Source organism: Theropithecus gelada, chromosome 1 (assembly GCF_003255815.1).
Source record: "Theropithecus gelada isolate Dixy chromosome 1, Tgel_1.0, whole genome shotgun sequence".
Taxonomy (NCBI): Eukaryota; Metazoa; Chordata; class Mammalia; order Primates; family Cercopithecidae; genus Theropithecus; species Theropithecus gelada.
Window position 1 is genome coordinate 180,694,685 of NC_037668.1, and position 25,708 is coordinate 180,720,392.

Genomic DNA, 25,708 nt, shown 5'->3' on the forward strand with positions numbered 1-25,708 from the left:
ACCATGAAAGCACTGAGTGTGGAAGAACATCCAGTAAAGCGATTTCCCTCTACTAAGAGGTCCGTGAAGGCCTCCCTGAAGAAATGACATTGAGACCTGAAGAACTTGTCCACTGTGGGAGATCAGTTCTAAGGAAAAGGGAGGAGCACTCTCTGGCTAAGAGGACTATCTAATGGAAGGGAGAACAGAGCAAGTGGGAGGATTTTAAAGTCATGATAAGCATCTCATAATTCACCTGCTAAGAGTAATGAGTACAAAATTATTGAAGGGTTTTAAGCAAGAGAGTGACATGGTCTGCCCAGGGTTTATAGACACTGGTTGTTTTTTATAAAATGGAATAGGCGGTGTTTTTAAACTGCAGGTCATCACTCATCAATGCAAGAGGTTACCAACTAGCTTTTTAAAAAAAAAAAAAAAATGAAACATTAGATAACATCAGAATATCCCGCAAGCTGTGAGGGTAAGTATAGTTTGCAGGGAACTTGATTCTGTATACATACATATGTCTGAAGTTTGAAGTCACTTTGGTTAGAAGGAAGGACCTACAGAAGAGGAAAGCAGTAGAGACTGTGCTGTAACTTTAGTAAAGGTATTGCTGGCTGCTGAGACTAAATAGGGAGAGAAGCAAAAGGGCCCACTTAATGGATATGGGGCAAAGGGAAAGGTCAAGGGCAGTTTTAAGAACTGGATGGATGGAGGCAACATCACTGAAATTGAGAAGACAGGCGGAGGAAATGATTAGTTGAATTTTCAGCATGTTGCCTGCAAGACTTCACAATGGAGATTTTCAGTTTAACACACATGATGAGGCTGGATACTGAGATTTGGAAGTGGTCAGCATTAACTGTGAAACAAATTTTTTAAGGATTTCATGACAATTTATTTCATATAATGTTGTAGTCATCCCATGTAATATTTTGGGAGAAATTTATACTTTAAAAAATTGGTGGTATATCTGAATTCATATTTAATAGAGCATCCTGTATTTTATCTGGCAATCTTAGAGTTCAAGTCCCCTGACAACAGCAGTAGACATACCAGTTAGGACAGAATGACCACAATCCAGGCAAGAGGGAAGAAAACACTAAAACTAGAGTTTCATAGGAATTCTTTGCTTGACATTTTTTAAGAGACTGGGTCTCACTCTGTCACCAAGGCTGGAGTGCAGTGGGGGATCACAGCTCACTGCATCCATGGGGCTCAAGTCATTCTCCTGCCTCAGCTTCCTGATTTACTAGCACTACAGGCACACGCCAACACACTTGGCTTTTTAAAAATTTTTATTTATTTATTTTCTTGGTAGTGACAGGGCCTTACTATACTACCTGGGCTGATCACAAACTCCTGGCCTCAAGCGATTCTCCCGCCTCAGCCTCCCAAAATTCCGAGATTACAGATGTAAGCCTCTGTGCCTGGCCTGCTTGCTTAGTATAAACGCAAATTCTCAAATGTAAATTTAAATGATTAACTTTTAAATTATTTATAAGCACAATGCCATTCTACAGACTACCTCTCTGTCAGGGTCGGGATGTATACCAGGTGTCTTGGAGTGTGTGGCTGGCTCCAGCTATGGGGCTCAGAAGCATGATGGGCCCTGCTGTCTGCTATTGCAGATTCTCACAGAACACGTCACCCTAGAGAGGGAATTGAGAGCTGGTTGGGCTGTCCTAAAGGGACTTAAATGTGGGAAGAAAGTTCCGTTTGTGTTTTTCACTTCAATAGAACTTGTTTACAGTGTTGAACTTGACATAAAAACAAAAACTGAATGGTCTTATTGTAGATACAACTTTCCTTCAGGAAATGTTTAAACCACACACATTCTCAACATGTAAACCCATGATTTTAGTTATTTGGTTAAAAATAAAAGCCATGGAAAAACAAAATAAAAATAAATGCTACATATCAAAACTATTTCAAAATACATAATATTTTCTTCTTTCAGGGCAGCAGTGCTCCTACTGCCCTAAAGTTTCATATAATACACACTATAAATGGAATTCCATGGCCTTGATCTATCAGCAAACACTAAAGACCTCACTGTCCCTGGGCTCTGTCTCCAGAAGGCTCCTGGGAAAAAAAAAAAAAGAGCAAACAATTGCACACACATGGATGTATTCTCAAAGGGGATTGGCAGGTCCCACAATGACAGTATCTTGGTTTTTGTAGGCCCAAGTTCCATGAGCAGAAATGTCTACAATGGCAAAAGAATTTTTAAAAACTTGTAAATAGATGTGAAACAGAAACATGATTAAAAAACATCAGTGACATCTGTCATTTAATCACATGACATCTTCAACACTCAGATTCAAATGTAATTTCAGTAAGGGCAGTAATGCTAGTTGGGGCCCTGTTTTCTCTTCACAACGTGAGGCGAGGTGAAGAGTCCAAGGTAGCCAGTCAGTATGTTCAAGAGGATGCTGAAAGTATTCAAGCTTTTCATCTTTAATCTGCCAATAGCAGTTCAGTAACCAAAAGTGGCCATTTCAATTCTTCCATTCATTCAGTAAATACCTACTGAGAGCCAAGTTTTGATATGTGGAATTTATTTTTATTTTGTTTTTCCATGGCTTTTTTTTTTTTAAACCAAATAACTAAAATCATGGGTCTACATATTGAGAAGGTGTGTGGTTTAAACATTTTCCTGAAGGAAAGTTATATCTACAATAGGACCACATGCACTGTGATGGCACCTGTGCTTCAAGAATAGAAAAGGCCATTCTGTTGGGGCACAGTTTTCTGTGTCTTTGACATAGTGCTTGGACATGCTGAGTACTTTGAAAATGGAAAGGCTTCAGAAATAAGCCTCAGAAGTAAGCCTCAGAACTGAGGTCTCTGTCAGACATTCCCACCGCTGAATCTTTCTGATCTTCCCTCCCAAAGCACCAGGAGGTACTTCCAGAGGAATTTTCTTACCTAAGAAAGCTTCTTTCCAACAGCTTTCCAAAAATTGTCTTAAGACCTCCTCCCTAGGAATCTCATCAAATAACCAGGAAAAATCAATCTCAACCACCAAAGAGAAAAGAAAACAGTGGGAATTGTCACCATGCCCAGGCAGACTTTTAATCTATTCTTCTGAGGCAGTTCCTAGCAATTACCTGGGGGACTTTATCTGCATAAGACAAACTTTGTTCCTGTGCAGTTCTGCCCTAGATGGCATAACTTGTGCCATCTAGCTTCCAAAGAGTATCATTTACAAAATAACGTCTGCCTCCTGGGTTCATACATCACGCCCCTATGAAGAGAGTATTTAAGCCTCAACCATCTGGCCCCTCTTTGGGTCTCATACTGTGTGTTTGGCTTCCACGTTTATGCACGTCAAATGAATTTTTTATGCCTTTTTCTCCTATTCTGACTTTTGTCTGTTCATTTTCAGCAAACTTTCAGTGGGTGAAGAGGAAGCTCTCTTTCTGCCCCTACAATATGTAAAGAACTGTATTGCAGAAATCCACACTTTTAAACACTAGTCCTAGGTGCTATTAAACAAAATTCATGGAAGACCATTGTTTTGGGCTAAGTTCCTGCAGTAGGCCCCAACAGACCAAACCAAAATGGAGTCACTCATGCTAAAGTTCCATGCCACCAAATCAAAACTAAGTTGCTTATCTGACCTTCAGAGAAATCAGGAAAGAGAGAGGGAGAATAGCCAAATTCCCAAACAGGCCAGTTTTAGCCAGCATAATAAGGAAATCCCCTGTTTTTAACTCTTCTCAAAGTTTCTTGAGGCCCTAATCTGAAGTAATCTGATGTTAACCTATGAGTCTGTTTTATTATGCTGTTTCCTTGTTCCTGCTCAAACTACCTTTATAAAAACAGATTTTTCTGCCTTGCCCAGCTTAGCATCCATTTTTAGATTAGATACCACCTGATTCAAGAATTGCAAATAAAAGCCAATTTGATCATTTAAATTTGTCGAAATTTTGTCTTTGACAATGCTATCTTAAAAGAAAGTCAGTATACTAAAACCACCACATTGTACATTTTAAAAGGTTTAATCCTATGTGAGTTATATTTCAATTTTTAAAAAGGTGTTAAAAAATAAAGATAGGCATGGTAGTATGTGTCTGTAGTCCCAGCTTCTCAGGAGGCTGAGGCAGGAAGATCAATTGAGCCCAGGAATTTGAAACTACAGAGCACTATGATCCCACCATGAATAGCCACTGCATGTTAGCCCACACAACACAGACACACCTTTAAAAGTAAAATAAAATAACAGTTAATAGTTTTAAAAAGTGGGAAGCTAAAATATAATTAGATACTATCCTTTTTTATGCAAGTGCATAGAGGCAGTAAAATCAATACTTTTTAATTAACAAACAAACCTAGAAATTGTCAAGTTAACCTAAGATACTACCCCAAACCAAACAATATAATTAACATTTTTTTAAAAGACAAGAGAATGAATGTCTTAATTTCAGAGTAAAAACTGATTTCTGACTGCCCAGGAAAAACAAATAAAATGACTGACATCAGGTAAGAAAACAGAAAAGCAAGGTGGGGGAGAGTCTCTAAAATGAAAAGGTTTTCTGGATTCTTGGCCAGCTATTTTTAAAGGGAAATGATTTTCAAAATCCTTAGGAGTAATTTTAAGACAATTTTTAAAATAAAGGCTATGTAAGAACTGTTGGATCTTTTGTTCCATTACTTAGTAAATTTAAAAAACTAGAAAATTGTTTTATGAATTACCAAGTGCTATCGTTTGAATGTTTGAGCCTCGAAACCTCATACGGAAATTCGATCCCCACCTGCCGCCACTGCCACCCTGCCGTCAGAGTGGGGCCTAACGGGAGGTATTTGGGTCATGGAGATGGATCCCTCACGAATGGCTTGGTGCCATCCTCACAGTAGTGAGTTCTTCTATTAGTTACTACAAGAATTCCCGCAAGAGTTCCCCCAAGAGCTAATTGTTAGAAAAGGGCCTGGCACCTTCTCCCTTTCTCTTGCTTCCTCCTCACCATGTTATCTCTACACGGCAGCTCCCCTTCACCTTGCACCATGAGTGGAAGTTTCTTGAGGCCCTAATCAGAAGCAGATGCTGCCACCATTCTTCTTGTATTGTCTGCAGAACCATGAGCCAAATAAACCTCTTTATACATTATCCTGCCTTAGGCATTGCTTTACAGAAACACAAAGATACCAAGTCTGTGTTTTATAAATTACCACATCAAAATAATATGCAGATCTGAGTAAATCAAATTGCTTCCAAGGTTATCTAAAGCCCTACTAGGGTGTTAAAGAAAAAAAAATCATGACACTTATTAAAGATGGTAAGGAAGACTTTATTCAAGCGGGGCGGGGTGGGGGGCACCATTACAATGAGGTTTTTGTTATCAGGGGAACGAGATCAGGTTCAACTCCAAGTACAAGAAAAAGGGGGAATTTATAGACAAAGAGCACAGTGCAGGAGTAGGTGGATGGAAAATTGCCAAGAGAAAGCATCAAGGGTAAGGGGATTTGCTGGTTAAACAAACATAATGGGATTCTTGCTGGAGGCAGGTCAGGGTGATCTGATGTCACGTAGTGGATGGCGGAGGATGAGTATGTTGATCAGATTTTGAGGATGATCAGATATTAAGGTGGGAAATTCTGGCTAAACTGATTCAGCAGGATTCTTGCTAAAATTGGACACCTGGGGGACTTGCCCAAGGCCATAGAAGCCTGACTAAGGTTTGGTCAAGGGGAGATTCAGTAGCACAGATACAGCCCTAAAAAGGCACTATCACAGATATGGCTGTAAAAAGGCAGTTTCTCTCCTTAAGTTGGAAACCACAAGCAGGAAATGGTCTACAAACGCTGAGGTTTCCTTTCAGATCCTCCTTTTAATCCACAAGCTCAGCTGACCATGTCTTATGCAACTAAGCAAGTTTTTGTGGCAGGAACGAAAGTTGATTTAGGCCCTAGGAGTACCCCAGTCTGGCTCCTGGGTCTTCTGCTACCTGAGTTTGGATGACACAGTTATCTGTAACAAGGTCTTCAGGAAGACAAACTTATAAAGGTAAGCTGCTTGATACATTGTAAATATTTAACGAACATGAAGGCCTAATCTAAGAGCTGCAATCAGATCTTCCTGGACATGTCCCAGACTCAACTGGAGTAAGTGGTGGGGTCTAAAGAAGTGGTCTTCAAACTGGGGTACTCATAACTCTGGGAATATAAAGACTTCCCAAGGGTTCACAGGCATGAGTAGCTTTAACAGAATCAATGTTCAAATCCTCAGTTCCCACGTGTCCTCTCATAACACTGCTCTACAGAAGAGAAGTCTGCAGCAGCCTGTGGTTCCCTTTCCCACATCCTCTCTGCCAACCAAAGGCTCTGCAACCACTTTGTAAAAGAAAGTGAAGGCAAAGCCCCACTGGGACCTAATCTTCCTGTGTGCTTGCTCCAGGGGTAAACACCTCTGGGCCACCAAGCAGAGGGAGCAGGGAATGGAGATTTCGGGAGAGGTAGGGCAAGGTGAAGAAAGCCGCAGCAAGGCTCCATGCCTTTTCCCTCATTCTCTCTCCCACCCTCCCCAACATTGTGTCTCTTACATTCAGAAGTGAGGTTGCACAGACATGCATGTAATCACATTTATTTTCAGTAAAAATAAATAAATAAAGTCAACTTTTTCCTGACAGAAACAACCAGTCTAAACTGATCAGATAATTTGCTCTATGAACAATTCCTGACCTGAGACAAATCTGAAACTCTGTGATTTTAAGGAAAAGGTATTTAAAGCATGAAGATAATACTGCTAAATAAAAATCACAAGAGGCCACTGTTTTGGACTAAGTTTCTATACCAGGCCTCAACAGACCAGACAAAAAATCAGAATGGGATCACTCATACTAAAGTTCCACTCTACCAAACTCTAAGTATTTATTTGACCTTCTGAGAAATCAGGAGAAAGAGATAACAGCTGATTTTCCAAACAAGCCAGTTTAAATCTTCAATCAGCACGAAAAACTTCTACTTAAATCCTTAAACATATAAACAGTTAAAAGTTTTAAAAAGTGGCAAATTAAAATATAATTAGATACTATCCTTTTTTACACAAGTGGATATAGAGGCAGTAAAACTAATAATTTTTAATTAAAAAAAGTAGAAATTGTCAACTTACCCAAAGATAGTACCCAAAACCAAACAATATAATTAACATTTTTAAAAGACAAAAAAATGAGTGTCTTAGTTTCAGAGTAAAATCTGATTTCTGACTGCCCAGGAAAAACAAAGACAATGACTGACATCAGGTAAGAGAACAGAAAAACAAGAGGGAGAGAGAGTCTCTAAAACGAAAAGTTTTTCTGGATTCTTGGCCAGCTACTTTTCAAAGGAAATGTTTTTCAAAATACTTAGGAGTAGTTTCAAGACAATTTATCTTTTTTTCTCTTTTTAAATAAAGCCTATGTAAGAACTGTTGAATCTTTTGTTTCATTACTTACTAAATTTGAAAAAAAAACACAAAAGAAGTAGCCTGATGTTAACTAATCAGTTATATCTCTCTCTGTGTGTCTCTTTTTTTTTTTTTTAAGAGGGGTTCTTGCTTTGTCACACAGGCTGGAGTGCAGTGGCACGATCATAGATCGCTGTAGCTTAGAACTCTTGGCTTCAAGTGATCCTCCCACCTCAACCTCCTGAGTAGCTGGGATTACAGATGGAAGCCACATTTTTTTTTATTATTCTGCTTCTCTATTCTGCCTTACAGAAAAATAGCTGTGGAATGACTAATATACTCTTTGCTCTCTTTGCTTCTGCTTTCTTCAGCCGTCCTCTGCCTACAAAGCTAACTCCTTCTGCTCAGCTCATCAGAACACTTATTATATTTTTATGGTATGAAGTGTTGCCCAATTCTAGAACCACAATACAGCCAACTGAGTTATTTAAACTGTTTGTTGTAATTTTGTCTGTTGACAACATAAAATAGATCCTTTACACAATATGTTCATGTTGACTTGAAAATGTGCAGATATATTAAGTTTTACAAGTCTTTTAAAGCTTTTGAGAGGAAAAACTTTGAAGACTATTGGTCTAAGGAACTTAACTGAAAGGTCTATGCCAATTTATACATACAATTTAATGACAAGCACAGGTCTTCTTAAGGAAGAGTGACTTTGAATGGAGTTAGATTATTCCCAGCCCAATCCTCAGGAACTTGTGTCCACTTCAGGGGAAAAATAGTCTTACAAATAGGGCTGGTAAATAACATGGAGCCACATCGCCCACATATCTGTGGGAAACAGCTCAAACCAGCACAGTTTTAAGACAGACAAATGAGGGGTGAAGTACTAGCTTCATTATAGTATCTACGTCAAGAGCCACAGGGCACCAGAAATACCACAAGGTAGCCAGAGAGATTACAGAAATTCAAATGGCTGTCTGACAAACCTTGGGAACCTTCTACATTAGTTGGGAGAAGTTGCGGGGAATGGGATGTATGTGGTTCTAGCTCCCTCTATTTCATCCAGTCTGTAGGATCAGCATCTCATCACTGCTCTTGAGAGCTCATTGGGCATGGCCTGGGGAAATGCAGGTAACACTTTAGATAAAATGTCTAGAAGTCATTAAATAGACAATCCCTTTCTTCATTGTCTCCACCTCTAGCCTCCCTCTCTTCCCAATCAAATATGAGGAAACTGAGGCCCAGCAAAGTTGAATTGTCAAAAGTTCTGAAGCAGTGCCTGGTCAAACTGAGAAAGGAACACAGACATTTCCATTTCTGTTTCTGCTCAGCTCTCCTAATTTCAAGTCCAGAATTCTAGCCACAAACCAGACACTACTGCAAGTAAACTCTCAGAAGGACATTACTTTGTATTTTTCTCAAGTTGTTTTTTATGTCATTTGGCTAAGAAACAGAATTGGATGTGGACAACAAGCTGGGTGTGAAGCTGTAACTCTTCCTGACTCACCAGGTGCACCACTCCACTTGGGCGGCAGCTCACCCATCAATAGGACAAGCCCTACTAGGAGATGGTGGCAGGGATTTGTCTGGATGCTGTGTGATCAACGACACAATAAGTACTAGTTTTCTTCCTTCATTCCCAGTCTAGTATACCTCCTCTTGATAGTGTCACCTGTTGTAGGACTCTGGGGGATCCCTACGGGTAACAGAGGCCCCATTTGCAAAAGAAAAGAAAATTATTTATATAGAGAACTTCATCAAGAATTTTCAGTACTGCTTGGCAAAGTACAGATATTAACATGAATTTGATGCATTCATAGGAAAGACCAAGTATACAATCTCCAGCAGAAATTCTCATACAGACACTACAAAATTTGAAGACGTACACTTCATGTGCTAAAAGGTATTTGTAAACTTCTTTGTCAAGGACTCCTTTCTATGGGGTCCTGGGTTGTACCACATTTCTGCAAAGTTCACACTTCTAATCTAAATCAATGTTACTTGGCTCCCTTGTACACCAGTTTCTTCTAGACCTATAGAGTTATATATATTCTGCATGATTTGACAAGATCTTGTGAATCATTCTATTTCTCAAATTTTTGTTTCTGATCGAATCCAGCTCATAGCACCCTTTACAATCTAACATACTTCCAAGTATAACTTAGAAAGGGGATGGCAACTACAAGGATGGGGAGCTTCACACACTTCCCCCAGATAAGGCAGATATTGCTCATCAATTGCCACATTTGTTTCATGGATTCAGTTGAGGTTCAGTCTCAATTCTTCTCATCCTAATACTCCAGGCAACACTGACAACTAATTAGAATTGACATCTAAATATCTCAATTAAAATCTATTTGCTTGGGTAAGCATATGCACAGAAGAAAGAAAAAATCTATTTTTGACCTCAGGATTAGATTTAATCACTGAAAAGTAGTTCTTCAGGGTTTTTTGTATTTGGGTTTTTTGTTTTTTGTTTTTTGTTTTGAAGACGAGGGCTCACCATTTTGCCCTTGAACTCCTGGGCTCAAGCAATCCTCCTGCCTCAGCATCCCAAATAGTTGGGATTACAGGCATGTGCCACTGCACTGGCCTTAGAGTTTGTTGAGGATCCCAAATGTTATTCCCGGCACTTAAATGTTACATTCCCAATGGCAACATTCCTTAGATGACTCCAAAGTTCCATCTCTCTTTGAATACACATTAGAATTCTAACCTCCTGAGTTTTGACATGTACCAAGAAATATCTTCAGGTGTGGAGATAAGGGATGGTTTATCTACTCCCTCTTTTCCTTTCATTCTTTGAAGTGAGTAGACCTACTGTTTCCCAAACTTTCTACTAAGTTGGCCCTAAGGATTTTAGTTTGATTTAAGGTGGACATTATATCTGTTCATATTTTATCTGACTTATCCATCCTTCAGGACTCTGAAAAATAGTCACTGAATAGTTATTATTAAATATCAACAGACTTGAGAGCTTATATATGCCCCAGAGAAGGCAGATACTGAATGAATGAGCATAATTTCATGATAAATAAGCATTATGGAAAAGTAACTCCAAATCTTATATTTTTTTTAGGATTTCAGAACCTAAGGAAGAATCTTAGAGTTTGTAACAGAATCAAATGTATCTGGTTCAGCATTTTACCAAGAGTGCTCCTTAGAACAGAAGACCATAAGTTCCCTATATAAAAGGGATCCTGTAATCAAGTTTGGAGACCCTGAATCCAATGTTCTACTCAAATATTCATAGTTTACATTATCACATTAAATGTCGTTTAAAAAAATAGTGCAGTAAATAGATAGGCCTATTCAGTTGTGCCTAAGCCAAACTTCTGGGTAGCACTGCAACTTTGTTTTCTGTTATCTGTTAACAGATGGAATGACTCTTCTAAAGAACATGCTGTAGGAAGTCTGAATACGTCCAACCTCTTGCCTCAACCAGAAACAAAACTTACAATGTGAAAGACAATGACGACCTTTTATAAAACATCCTCAGGTCTGAAAAGGCTACCAATTCCTTTCATAACCTCTGTTTAATCCCCACAGGGTCAAGTTCTTCCTTTGTCTAATCGAACTCTCTCTTGCAACAATTCATTCCCTGCATGTTATCTTTTCCCTCTTACTCTCTCCCTTGTGGATATGGAGAAGTCAACAGTCTTCTCTTTAAGAAAACCATCCACAAAAGCTTAAAAAAAAAAAAAAAAAGCAAATATGAGAATATTCCTCCCTAGATTAATTAATTTCTCATTGCCTTTAAGAGAATCCAAATGCTGGGACTGCCCTTTCTATTTCATAGAATGGGTTGTTGCCTGATTCTAAAAAGTAAAAATAATAACAATAATAATAAGACAATTCAAATTCTAAGGAATAACAGTTGCAAGCAAGGCACCCTTTTCCCTGTTCACCTTCGTTTTTGTTTTGTTTTGCTTCAAGAGACAGGGTCTTGCTATGTCACCCAGGCTGATCTGGAACTCCTAGGCTCAAGCAATTTTCCTGTCTCAGCCTCCTGAGTAGCTGAGATTACAGACATGCACTACTGTGCCAGTTTCACCTCCCTTTCTTTGGTGTCCAACCTGCTTTCTTCTTACCCGCTCTCCATCATACTCTATTTAGGAGTCCTCAAATATACTGTTTTTATTTTGCCCATGTTTTCTAAAATGCCTTCCCCTATCCACCAGGTAAACTCATACCCATCTTTAAGTCTCATGTCAAACCCCACCTTCTCTGGAATCTTCCCTGATCACTGGCTCAGCTGCCCTTCTTCCAGGCTCCAATAGCATTTGGAATCTATCTTCCCTCAGCATATCACATATGTATCTAATATATATTAGATAAATTTCAATATCTAACTTTGACTCCATAGGACAAAACCTTACCACAGTACCTGCTGTATGATAAGCATGTAATCAACGTTTGCTTAAGGAATTAAACAAGCAGACTTGAGACTTTGGGATCAACTTTTCCGTTTTTAGCAAAGGAACCACCAGGACTTTCCTTATTTATCCTATTTTCTACCTGGTAATATTTTACTAGGAACCTCTCTGATTTCTCCACATTCCTATGAGAAGGAACCCAAAACGTGACCCTGTGCGTATTTTATGGTATCTGGAGCCTCAAGGTTTTTCCCTCTGACTGAATCTACAATGAATTTCATTTCAAAATTCATTATCAAATTTTGGTATTTCTTTCCACAAACATTTTCTTTTAAAAATAAAAGCAGGAAATTGAAGTTAGAACTTTGGACAAAGGAAGCTTCTGTTGCTCAAGTCAGATCTGCAGCAGTTGCTGTCGCCACCCAGAGTGGCCAGGGTCCTCTGCTAGGCCACAGCCCTTGCCAGCCTTGCGTGGCATGACATTGGAGAAGACCTTCAAGCAGTGCCACTCCTTTGAACAAAGAGTAGATGTCCCACTTACCTGACAGCAGCGTCTTACCAAAATCCCAGTGGCAAAAGAATGACACAGGGGTGAGAAGCAGCTTCCTGGCCTGGAAAACCAAGTAATTTTGTACGTGATCAGGTCAACATGAGTAAACTCGTCAAGATAATTAGAACGCCCTTACAGCTCGATGGTAATCAAGCCCTCTTCCTAGTGGTGAGCAGAGACAGCTTGGTGAATATTTCCATGCTGATTTCTGAAGTGTATGAAGGTGAGAAGGATGAAGACGGATTCCTATGTGTGACAGTATATACCTCTAGAGAGACATTTGGAGTGAAGTTATCAGTATAAGACTAGAAACACACACACACACACACACACAAATGCATCTATTCTAGAATGTTTAAATCCTTCCCAGAGTTGGGGGCGGGGGAAGGATAAAAAAGGGGATGTTACCAATTGAGACTGATCAGTTCATCTAATCACAGATCATCAAAACAGCAGTGTTGCCACCTAGGAGTTTAGAAAGTTGTGTTTGCATTTAAAGCAGAAAAACTGAGCTCTTAATGAGCACATTCAATTTTAGAAAACTATATTATTTATCCTAGGCTATCTTGTTTCCAAATTTTAAAAATTCAAAAATAAAATATTTTGCATTCTAAGTTGCCAGTGAAATAATTCTTCAAGTTCTTTTAATGCTCCTTTTTTTCCACCCCTAAATAGGCACTTGTAATTTGAGCAGTAACTTAAAGGCATTCAGAGAGACATCGAGTCTTCTCTTTAGGTTCATAGAACCTGCCACGTTTTATCAGACGGGTTCTTACCTAACTAGAGAAATCTGCTTAAGAAAATCTCTAAGCATAAATTGTCCAGGAACCCGCTCCAAAATACATATGCCATAAGCACAAAGCAGGGAAAATGGGGGCATATAAGAAAACGAGACTGACTGTGAACTGCTGTTAAAGATTCCTAATTCTTAATAGAAATATACCAAAAGGCAATGCTCTTGCAGTGTTAGAAATTTCTTATTTGATTTGCTCTTTAGACAGTTACACAGAAGAATACCACTACTCTATATGAATTTTGAATAATTTATAAATTTGGTCTAGTTTCTTTAAAAGCCCTAGAGAAAAAGAGGGGCATTTCTTGTTTTGTATTTTCTCTAATCTAAGAGCTCAAACTACTGCCTGCTTTGGTAAATGAAGAAGTAGTTGTATCCATTTCATTCTTTAGGACAGTATTAGAAACTACAGAAAATGAAAACTAAAATCATTAAAATGTAGATACATTCCTTTCTACCTCTTAGCACAAAGTTATAGATGACCCACATTTTGTGTTAAGTATGTGACTAAAATATATTATTAAAAAGCAGTTCAGTTACTACTTTTAGGTCAAACAACTATCAAAATTATCCATTCTGATAAAAGACTACAAATTGGGTTTAATGTACACTGCTTGGGTGATGGGTGCACCAAAATCTCACAAATCACTACTAAAAACTTACTCATGTAACCAAACATCACCTGTTCCCCGCAAAACCTATGAAAATAAAAAAGTAAAAATAATTTCCCCCACTCTGAGTGCAGGTCAGTTGTGAGGAAAACATAGCAAAAGGAAATATGCTCTTTACAAATATTAATGTCAAGAGTTAAACATCTTCCAAGCTCAAACTAGAATAAGCTACCAGTGCTTCCCACTGCCTACATGGGGTTCACTATTCACTATTTTCTTGGGAGTATCACAGAAAGATCACAGTTATACCACTTTAGGTTGTACATGTAGCAGGTCATAATTTACTCTGTGTACTGAATGTGTACGGAATACCTGTATCTGTTAGTGAAAATTATTTTCCGTAATGGAACGAGGAAAAGCAACATAACTGTACATGAGCCCTCAAGTGATCATTAAAGGGATTCCCATCACCTACTCTCCCCACTGCAGCTGCCTGTCCACATGTCTCACTTTCGATATGGACTATACTTTTACATTATGTATTTTGTTGTTGTTTTGTTGCTGTTGTTTTGCGACGGCGTTTCACTCTTGTTGCCTAGGCTGGAGTGCAATGGCACAATCTCAGCTCACCACAACCTCTGCCTCCTGGGTTCAAGCAATTCTCCTGCCTCAGCCTCCCGAGTACCTGGGATTACATGCATGCACCACCATGCCTGGCTAATTTTGTATTTTTAGTAGAGACAGGGTTTCTCCGTGTTGGTCAGGCTGGTCTCAAACTCCCTACCTCAGGTGACCTGCCCGCGTTGGCCTCCCAAAGTGCTGGGATTACAGGTGTGAGCCACCACGCTCAGCCAACATTATGTAGATTCTTAATCAGCCTGTCTGGTTTAGATTGTATATGTCATCACATCTGACATTCTTGTAACTACTATGTGATCAATAAGACTCCTATAAGAAATACTGCTTTAAAAAAAAAATACTACGTTGAGAGGTGACGTGTATCCCACATCAGTGGGCAGTCATTTATAGGATCTTTCAAACAAGTATATTTTTAATGAAATAAGAGTCACTAAAGGCACAACCATCAAAAAATAATGTCAGAACTTTGGTGGATGTATAAAGTCACGGTATTAGTGATAATTTCAGACATCTTCCAGAAAAGTCTCCCAATAGTAGCATTGCTAAGAATTCTCAAAGATGTAAACCATTTTGACTGGGCTATTACTTTAGAACTCTTTTTATTAGAGAACTATGTTTCAGGCACTAGGAGGAACACATACTTTTTAATGTTGAAGGACTTTGGGTTCTGTAAAAGAAAGTGTTTTTAGTACCTTTACAGTTAGGTATATAACATATATCAGAACATAAAACATTAATTAGGATAGTCACATACTTTATAAAGACTAGTGAAAATGATTACTAAAAATAATGTAGGCTGGGCATGGTGGCTTATGCCTGTAATCCCAGCAGTTTGGGAGGCCAAGGCAGGCGGATTGCTTGAGCTCATGAGTTGGAAACCAGTCTACGCAACATGGTGAAACCCCATCTCTAAAAAAATACAAAAATTAGCTGGGCGTGGTGGTGTGCACCTGTGATCCCAGCTACTCAGGAGGCTGAGGTGGAAGATGGTTTGAGCCCGGGTGGTAGAGGATGCAGTGAGCCAAGACTGTGCCACTGCACCCCAGCCTGGGTAACAGAGCCAGGCCCTGTCTCTAAATAAATAAATAAATAAATAACGCAAACCTACTTTTTTTTTTTTTTTTTTTTTGAGACAGAGTCTCGTTCTGTTGCCCAGGCTGAAGTGCAGTTGTGTGATCTCGGCTCACTCCAACCTCCACCTCCCAGGTTCAAGTGATTCTCCTGCCTCAGCCTCCTGAGTAGCTGGGACTACAGGCATGCATCACCATGCCCAGCTAATTTTTTTGTATTTTTAGTGGAGACGGGGTTTCACTATGTTGGTCAGGCTGGTCTCAAACTACTGACCTCAAATGATCCACCCGCCTCAGCCTCCCAAAGTGCCGGTATTATAGGTGTGAGCCACCGTACCCAGCCAAACCTGCTATTTTGGATTATTATGGAAAATGAATAAGAAAATTTCTCCAGCCACATATATAGAACAGTAAAATTCAGAATCACAAACATAACCATGCATCCAAAATAACGTTGGTGAATTTCTCAAAACAATTAACTATATATATATTTTTTTGTTCCCAGTAACCAGGAGAATCCCAGAATGGGACATTAATAAATTCTTTCAATTATCAGCACTCACTGGAATAAGTCCATCTTGAGAAAATATGCCAAGAACATAGCAGTTCTGATGACAATGCACCACAGGCAACAGTTTTAAGTTGAGAAGTGGGATGCATGGCAACAGCCAGGACTATTGGGTTACAAGTGATGAAAAGCCAAGTAACCTTGCTTAAAAAAAAAAGAAAAGAAAAAGAAAAAGGAAGTTAATTGACTTATGTAAGTATAAGTGAGCATTGACTTCATGACTGGATCCAGGACCAATGTCACTGTACCTTGGCCTTGGCCTCTCTTCATCTTACAACCCCTTTCCTCTTCACTGCTTTACTCAAAGGCAGCTTCTCTCCACATCATGGCCCCAGCAACACCAGGCATATATCTCCCAGATTCCTGTCCAGTCATTGTGCAAGGATTCATTCTAATTGCATCAATTTTGGTCACATATCCATTAACGAACATTCACTGTGGCCAAAGGGTTGTGGTCCCAGAAAGAGGAATGAATGCTAGACAGCCAGAAACCATAAATTTCCACCATGGTAACTGCATAACAAATTTTATATTGCTTTTGAGCTGTGTAAATACCTCAGATCCTAGTTCTTAAAAATTAGACATCCTGAATTCATGGAGCCATCTGTCATATCATCATGGTTATCTCAAATTCAAGTGTTCTCTTTGTGACAATTAAAGCATGCTAGCTTTATTTGTGAGAAGGTTCTTATTCAACAGCATGCTGCATGAAGTTTTGTTTTCTTTATATTTTAGCCTAAGTCTCAAAGCTGAAAATAAGAGACAATTATCCCCATATTCTAAAGAGAAGTGTCTGACACATCCACGCTACTTAGTATAAAAAGCCAGATCAGTCTAGTATTTATAAAACTCTTACCTACAGATTCTATATGCCAAAGTCAAAGAGAACAGGAATTCAAGAGTAAAGAATGTGTTGGCCTTTTTTCACCCCTCCTCATAGAGGGGAGAAGGGGAATATGGTTAGGCTTTGTGTCCCCACCCAAATCTCATCTTGAATTATAATTCCCATAAACCCCACATGTCAAGCGAGAGACCAGGTGGAGGCAACTGAATCATGGGGGCGGTTTCCCCCATGCTGTTCTCGTGACAGTGAGTTCTCACAAGATCCGATGGTTTTCTAAGGGGCTCTTCCTGATTCACTCAGCACTTCTCCTTCCTGCCACCTTGTGAAAAAGGTGACTTGCTTCTTCTTCACCTTCTGCCATGATTGAAAGTTTCCTGAGGCCTCCTGAGCCATGCTGAACCGTGTCAATGAAACCTCTTTCCTTTACAAATTACCCAGTCTCAGGCAGTTCTTTATGGCCATATGAAAACAGACTAATACAGTGTGTTATCTCCCAACCTCCCTCATAAAGATGGGAGGCACCTGCAGAAGGTGAAACAGACACCTAACTTCCCAGCAGAAGTATAATTTATCAGATGGTGAGATGAGAAAAATAAAGCAGAGTAAGGAAATGATGGTTGTGGGCATAGCCACTTGAGACAGGGTACTTAGGGAAGGCCTTGCTGATAAGGCAACATTTAAGCAGAGGCTTAAAAGTGAGGGAGCAAGCCACGTGGCTAGCTGGAGGGAAAAGCTTTAAGCAGAAAGAAGAGTAAATCCAAAGGTTCTTGCAACATGGTTATTATATTCTGGGATTGAAAGAAAGACACTGGAACTGGAAAGAAATGAGCAGCAAGGAAAGTGGCAGGAATTAAGAAGACAGATTAAAATGGAGTTGCCATTTACTACCATGTGGTAAAGAGTAAATTAAAAGTCAGAGGAAGATCACACTCCCCATGCCCACTATGGGTGCCTGAGCCTTGGGAGGTGGGGGAAGCCAGGGAGAACTTTGATACATGTAAGATTAAAGTCTTGATTTAGACCTAACTGTATTTGTTTTTCTTTTACTATCTGAAAATGAACCTTACACATCCAAAAGGACTAAAAAGTTTTGGGATCTTAAGGGTTATCTATAAGGCAAGAATGAAAGAGTTATCAGTGAATGTTTGAAGATCAGAAAAAAATAAACCCACTCCCCATTTGTACCCCACAGATTCTACCCTATTCAGTAAACTGGTTACTTTCTAAAAAATTAAAAACTTCACAACACATCTGTAAACTTCACGGTATTCAGCACAATGCTTCACACAAAACAGACACTCAGTAAATACTTGCTGTAGCCCATCAAGTAGACTAATATGCCATTTGGGAGAGCAAAAATGATGTGGTATTAGATTAGTGGTCAGATAAGAGAGAGGTGGGGTAGGGCTTAACCTTCTAAATTGCAAAGTTTAAAATTTGAGATTGTAGACTTTGCATATGGTCTTGACTTTTAATTAGAGTCACCTACAAACAACTTACTGCAAACTTGATAGAATGAGTAACCAATCTTTAGCATTGAAACTATGTTTGCAATTTGCTAGCTTCAAATGCACGGTGTAGACTCAAGGAAATACAAACAGCTAGTGTATTATAAAATGAAATAAATTGAACAGAAAGGATAGGATACAAAAAGGATACTTCTAAAAAGTGACAGACATCACTAAATTGGCTATTTCCATTTCCATTTTTGACTTAAATCAAAGTTTGTTTCCTTTTCACACAGAGGAAGTCTAGAGTTTGGGAGTCCAGAGCATGTATGGCAGCTCAAAGGTCACTGGGAGCTAGATTTGTTCTATGGCACTTCTCGGATCATCCTTGGTGTGTCACCTCATGGTCTAAAATGGTAACTTGAATTCGAGACACTTTTTCTAAGTCTATCAGCTCATTTGGAAGTAACACAGGAAGCACTGTACCCTTTTGTTTGTAAAACAAATATTTTAAAAAGCTTTCAATTCATTCTGATTGGCCTAACCTTTCAATAACTTGAATTTCATTCTTTATACCACTTTAAGTATGGCAAAGAAATGACCATGGTTCTTCGGGATCTCTGAAGATTTTCTTAACCTATATGTAACTGGCTTTTCTAAGGCATGTCTACATTACTGTTCCATTGGGTGAGGGGGCATCATGCTTTAAACTTACTGAGACCAATAAGAAATTATCTAGAAATTTCTATATACAGTAGTGACAATATGGTCAATTAATGAAGCTAATTTCCCAGTAGACAATCTGGTACTTTAAAAAACATACATAAAATATTTTTCTCTTTCATTTATACTTAACATGCAAATTGGACATCCATAAATTCATTCCAGATAGAGTAAAACTAATAAAATTCATTCCAGATAGAGTAAAACTAATAAAATTCATTCCAGATAGAGTAAAACTAATAAAAGTTTTATGACTCAGTAGATCCTGAATCATTTAAGATACTATAAGTTCTTGAAGAAAGCATTTTAAAATTTGACAAGATCCCCTTAAAAGCAAAGAAAATATTAGTTCTTTGCAGAAAAGGAAATTTCCTATTCAATTAAAATAAAGAAAATCACTTCTAGGCTGGGCACGGTGGTGCACGCCTATAATCCCAGCACTTTGGGAGGCCGAAGCGGGCAGATCACGAGGTCGGGAGATCGAGACCATCCTGGTCAACATGGGGAAACCCCGTCTCTACTAAAAACACAAAAATTAGCGGGGCGTGGTGGCAGGTGCCTGTAGTCCCAGCTACTAGGGAGACTGAGGCAGAAGGATTGCTAGAACCCGGGAGGCAGAAGTTGCAGTGAGCTGAGGTCATACCACTGCACTCCAGCATGGTAACAAAGCAAGACTCCGTCTCAAAAAAAAAAAAAAAAAAATTAAAAAGAAAATCACTTCTAAAAGTTCAATGCGTCTATTTTTTTTAGAAGATAAAAATTATGTGCAAAAACACTGGGATAAAAACTATGGTTAGATGCAAAATGAACCATGGTCTTTATCCCCATAGAGCACAAAACAAAATACATTTCCCTTTTCATCCCACAATAGTTTCCTATTAACAGAGAGAGCTACAAGAGGCACAGATGATTAAGACATGAATTCATTCAACACTTCTGAGATCCGAGGCACAGCCCATTTAGAAGTCTGGACTGCTGCCATGTACTCAAAGATTGTAATCTCTTCTTTTTTTTTTTTTTTTTTTTGGGGGGGGGGGACGAAGTCTCCCTCTGTAGCCCAGGCTGGAGTGCAGTGGCATGATCTTGGCTCACTGTAACCTCTGCTTCCTGGGTTCAAGTGATTCTCCTGCCTCAGCCTCTCAAGTAGCTGGGACTACAAGCATGTGCCACCACGCCCAGCTAATTTTTGTATTTTCAGTAGAGACGAGGTTTTCCCATGTTAGCCAGGATGGTCTTGATCTCCTGCACTCGTGATCCACTCACCTTGGCCTCCCAAAGTGCTAGGATTACAGGCGTGAGCCACGGCGCCTGGCCTCACTTAATTCTTAAATTTGTAAGTAAAAAAGTACCCTGCATTGGATTAAGTATCAAATAACTGTTATTAACGATGTGTCAGGGTTCACAGATTTGGAAGAAAAGCTATATATGCTGGAGTAAATGGAAGAAGCCTTAAAATAAATAAGTAAACAAATATTTACTCATAACACTATATGCCAAGTATATATAGGTTGGTGCAAAAGTAATTGCAGTTTTGGCCATTAGAAGTAAACATTTGCACCAACTTTAATTCTGTGAGATAAGTTTTATTGCTCCTATTTTAAAGTATAGAAAACAATCACCAAGAAGACAAGAGATCTGACTTAGGTAGTTGAGTAACAGAGCCAAGATTTGAGAATAGGCTTCAAGCCTAGCATTCTTTCCACTACACTAGCCCACTTCTTGGAAATGAAAAGGTACTAACTGGGTCTAAAAGGACAGGAGCAAGGTATTGAGAACACAGAAGTGCTATTGTGGGACAAGGGTGACTAAGGCATAGTGAGTGACCCAAATAAGGCCTGTTGGTACAATATCTTGCCGCAACAGTTTTCCTTTCACATTTTTCTTTTTAGTAAGATATTGGAGATGGTTGGGAAAGAAAACATTTCACTCAATAATTCTTCCCCCAATGGCATTGATTTTGGAGTAGCACAGTAGGAGGAATTATTTTCAAGGCACAGGAACTTCTAGCTAATGGTTTTCTGACTTTCTTTCATAGTTAGAAAGCTTAATTCAGGCCGGGTGCCCTGGCTCATGTCTATAATCCAGGCACTTTGAGAGGCCAAGGTGTGTAGATTGCTTGAGCTCAGGAGTTCAAGGGCAACATGGCAGAACCCTGTCTCTACAAAAAATACAAAAATTAGCAGGGGATGGTGGCATGTGCCTGTAGTCCCAGCTACAGGGAAGTCGAGGCTGCAGTGAACTGTGGTGATTGTGCCACTGCACTCTAGCCTAGGTGACTGGAATGAGACCCTATCTCAAAAAAAAAAAAAAAAGAAAAAGAAAAAAAGAAAAAAAGAAAAAGAAAAGAAAAAAAAGAAAAAAGAAAGTCCAGTTCACTCGACTCTTATAAAACATGATTTTCTCCTTGTACTTTACTCTGCTCCTCTTTAGACAATAAGAATACAAGAAAGGAGAACTTGTGTTTACAACCCAACTGCTCTGTCCTTTCTGTTTTCTTTGACTGAAGTAGTCTCTTGACTTCATGTTGAGTGATCACTTTACACAGGCAACAGTTGGCTACCTAGTCCAATTGAATTATTATTCTTTTTGTTTTTGTTTCCTGTAGCACTACTTCCTGAATAGTCCAACTGAATTATATTGGGTAACTTTCATTCACCAGGTATCCAGTTTTGAATGTGTTCACAACAAAAGATCTCTTTCTGAACTGAACTGTATAGATTGTGCTATATGTTACCACACTTTTGTCTATACATTTAATTTAGTGACTACATTAAAAACTCAGCTTAGTATAAAGGCTGCTTATTCCATGCCTTGCTCATTCTCAGCAATCAAGTTGATTAAAAAATAAGTTTTTTTTGATTGAAGCCCAGGCTATACATCAGAGTTCATGGCTGAATATGACATGTCCAAAGATAGAGCAGGCTTGAAGGTTATACAATGTTAGAGGATATATGTTTGAATGACATAAGAAGCTTTAACTCCTAAGAAACTGTTGAAAGAAAGAGAAACTATTAGGGAATCCTGGTTGTTGGATGAGGAGGCTGGAACTGTTCTCAAAAACATTAACAGAAATTATTTTAGAAAACTGGCAAAAAGTCATTAGTAAAATAGTTTGCTGGGATAATGTAACAGCTGCCAGGAAGAATTCAAGACTAAAGTATTCTGAGGCACGTATTTGGAGAATTATAACTCTTGGATTTTTATTTTTTAGAAAGGGGGTCTCACTATGTTGCCCAGGCTGGTCTTGAATTCCTGGGCTCAAGAGATCCTCCTGCCTCAGCCTCCCTAGTAGCTGGGGTTATAGGCAGGTGCCACCTTGCCCAAATCCTTGGATTTTTTTTTTTTTTTTAAGTACTCAGTTTGCCTTATTCTGATGAGGTATCTATGGAAGCCTTATCTGGAAAATGGAAGATTTTCTCTGAAAGGGAATACTAATTTAAAAAGCCTTTTTTTTTTTTTTTTTTTACAGAGGCATCAAGTTCTCAATTTGTTATACATTGTAACACAATTTCCAATGACCTACTTTAGTGGAAGTAAGTATGGAAGTCTTAAGACTTTTCCCTAGGCTTTTTGTGCCTTTTATGACACTACCATTTCCTTGTTTCGGCTCTTAAGACACCATTAATATAACCTAAAAATATTTTCAAGTGCCAAAAGGAAAGAAGAGAAAGAAATTAAGAACAGCAGCACTGACTGCAAGGGATGAAAGAAATATATGACAGAAGAGTCAGTCACTTAGAGTACAGGAGAAACTAGCAGACTGGAGGAGGCAGGCAAAGCATTGCTTTCTTTGCCAAGTCACAAATTGGCAACAGTTTTTCGTTAAGCAAATGACACCCAGAAAATACAGACAGTTGATCAAAAATAATGTAATGTGGCATAGAAGTTTTAAAATGTAAATAAGATTCCAACTGAAATTAAGACCATGACTGGTAAACTGAATTGCTAAGTAGTAGTATTGAATAAAATCAGCTTATCATCATTAGCATGGTTAATAAATAAGAGAGATGACCAATATATGAGGAGAAATGGAGCACGTTCACATGCCTAGAAAAGGCTTTTGTATTTGCAGTGGTTTTCCGGCTTCAGTAGGGGTACAAGATGCTAGGGTGTTTGTCAAAATGTAGGTTTCCAGGTCACTTTCCCAGAGACTAAACTTACCAATTTTAGGACAGGGTTTCTCAATCCTGGCACGACTGACATTTCAGGTGGAATCATTTTTTGTTGTGGGACCGTGTCCTGTGCCTTGTAGGATGCTCAGCAGCATTCCAGGTCCACTAGATACCTGTAGCACGTCTCCCCCAGTCATGTTTCCAGGGATTGCCAAATATTCCCCAGGGGAAAATTACTCGCTTCCTTTGAAAATCATTAGTCTAGGGTAAAGCCTAAGGACCTGCGTTTCTAGTAAGAATACACAGGTGATTCCAACAAATGTGGTCAGTGGACCACACTTAAGAAACAATGAACTAAGGTTTTATGAGTTGAACTATGTTCCCTCAACATTTGTATGTTAAAGTCCTAACCCCTAGTACCTCAAAATGTGACCTTATCTGGAAACAGAGTAGTTGCAGATTTAGTTAAAATGACGTCATACCGGAGTAAGGTGGGTCCCTAATCCAATTAACCCTGGTATCCATATAAAAAGGGGAAATTTGAACAACAGACACTCAGACAGGGAGAATATCATGTGAAAACTGGAGTTATGTTGACAAGCCAAGGAACTACCAGAAGTTAGGAGAGTCGTCTAGAGCCTTCAGAGGAAATAGGGCCCTGACAATACCTTGATCTCAGACTTCTAGCCTTCAGAACTGTAAAACGAATTTCTGGAGGGTTTTTGTTTTTGTTTTTTAGAGACAGGGTCTTACTCTGTTGCCTGAATGCAGTGGCACGATCACAGCTCACTGCAGTCTTGAATTCCTGGGCTCAAGTGGTCCTCTCGCCGCCACCAGTAGCTAGGATTATAGGTGTGAGCCATCATGCTTGACAATGTTCTGTTGTTTAAGCCACTCAGTCTGTTATGGAAGCCCTAGCAAACTAATACATCAAGAATAAACAAAACACAAGTCAGTTAAGGACAGAGACAACATCTGAAGCAGGATCAGGGTGAACAAGGAAAAGATGGCAGATTGACACCAATTCCTAATTTATCTTTCTCAGGACCTGACACAAAACAGGTACTCAAGAAATTCATACATTTTATTTTTATTACGCACTTTCCAAATAAAGCTTACCTAAGTACAGTAGTCACCCCCACCCCCTTATGCCTGGTGGTTATGTTCCAAGACCCTCAGTGGATGCCTGAAACCTCAGATAGTATCGAACTGTAAATGCACTATGTTTTTTCCTATACATATATACCTATGATAAAGTTTCACTTATAAATTAGGCACAGTAAGAGATTAACAATAACTTAATAATAAAAATAGAACAGGCTAGGCACTGTGGGTCATGCCTATAATCCCAGCACTTTGGGAGGCCGAGGTGGGCAGATCACCTGGGGTCAGGGGTTCGAGACCAGACTGGCCAACATGCCAAAACCCTATCTCTACTAAAAATACAAAAATTAGCTGGGTGTGGTGGCAGGCACCTGTAATCCCAGCTACTCGGGAGGCTGAGGCAGGAGAATTGCTTGAACCCTGAAGGCCGAGGTTGCAGTGAACTGAAATTGTGCCATTATACTCCTGGTTGGGAGAGAGGAGCAAAACTCTGTCTCAAAAAAAAATAAATAAAATAAAATAAAATAAAATAGAATAGAACAATTTTAAGAGTATACCATAATAAAAGTTATGTATGGTCTCCCTCTCAAAGCATCTTAGTGTACTGAACTCACCCTTCTCCTTCTTGTGATGTGAGATGATAAAATACCTACATGATGAGATGAAGTGAGGTAAATGACATAAGTATTGTGACATAAATAGAAAATTCCAGAAATAACTCATAAGTTTTAAACTGTGCACCATTCTGAGGAGCACAGTCCCCTCTGTCCCTGCCCAGACTGCCATTAGCCAGTTGCTGTCTGGGTTGTGAGACTGTTGCAGTGTGACAGTGCTTGTATTCACATAACTATCATTTTATGTAATAGTACCCCCCAAATGCAAGAGTAGTGAGGTAATATTTTTGGGCCATGGTTGACAAAATCTTGGAAAGTGAAACCAAGGATAAGGGGGACTGCTACATTAAGAGCAAAATCTTACAACATAATTTGTTACTTTAAGAGGTTGAAATTAGCCATCAAGTTCCCTGAAAGGCAAATGGAATGCATAAGTTATGCCATTATTCATAGAGAAGGTAATAAGAAAATTTGCAATTCCATACAAAGCAAAAATACAATGAGTGTAGGCACACTGTAGCTTTAAGAAAAGTGTTGACTGTTTCAGGTCACAAAGGCACTATTTAGAGTACAGCAAGTGTGACCATGTATCCAACAGGCCATGCAGTCATGTGCCTACCCAGAGTGGGCAATTCACACTCTCCCACTGGAAGGATGAAACCCATTGTATTAAAAGAGTTTGAAAGGTACGTACCCTGATAGTTTCATTTGTAATAAAAGTAAACATTGCTGTCAGTTATTATCAGCAAGACAAAACAAGAGCGCAGTGTCAAATGTCAGTCTTTTTCCCCTTAAGAAAGATATAAAAATCACACTAATAGACATCTTAGTTCTTGTTTCATCCTACAATTGAATTCTCAGTGGTGGAGTCGGGGGAGACA

The 25,708-nt window shown here is 39.1% G+C and overlaps 1 long non-coding RNA gene across 1 annotated transcript; it reads left to right on the forward strand.

The window, feature by feature from the left end:
• The first annotated feature begins 10,103 nt into the window (after positions 1-10,103).
• On the forward strand, positions 10,104-21,790 carry LOC112611543. Its single transcript, XR_003116681.1, has 4 exons — positions 10,104-10,182; positions 10,753-10,874; positions 12,207-12,487; positions 21,603-21,790. It is a non-coding gene; the product is annotated as an uncharacterized LOC112611543 (long non-coding RNA).
• Positions 21,791-25,708: the final 3,918 nt, after the last annotated feature.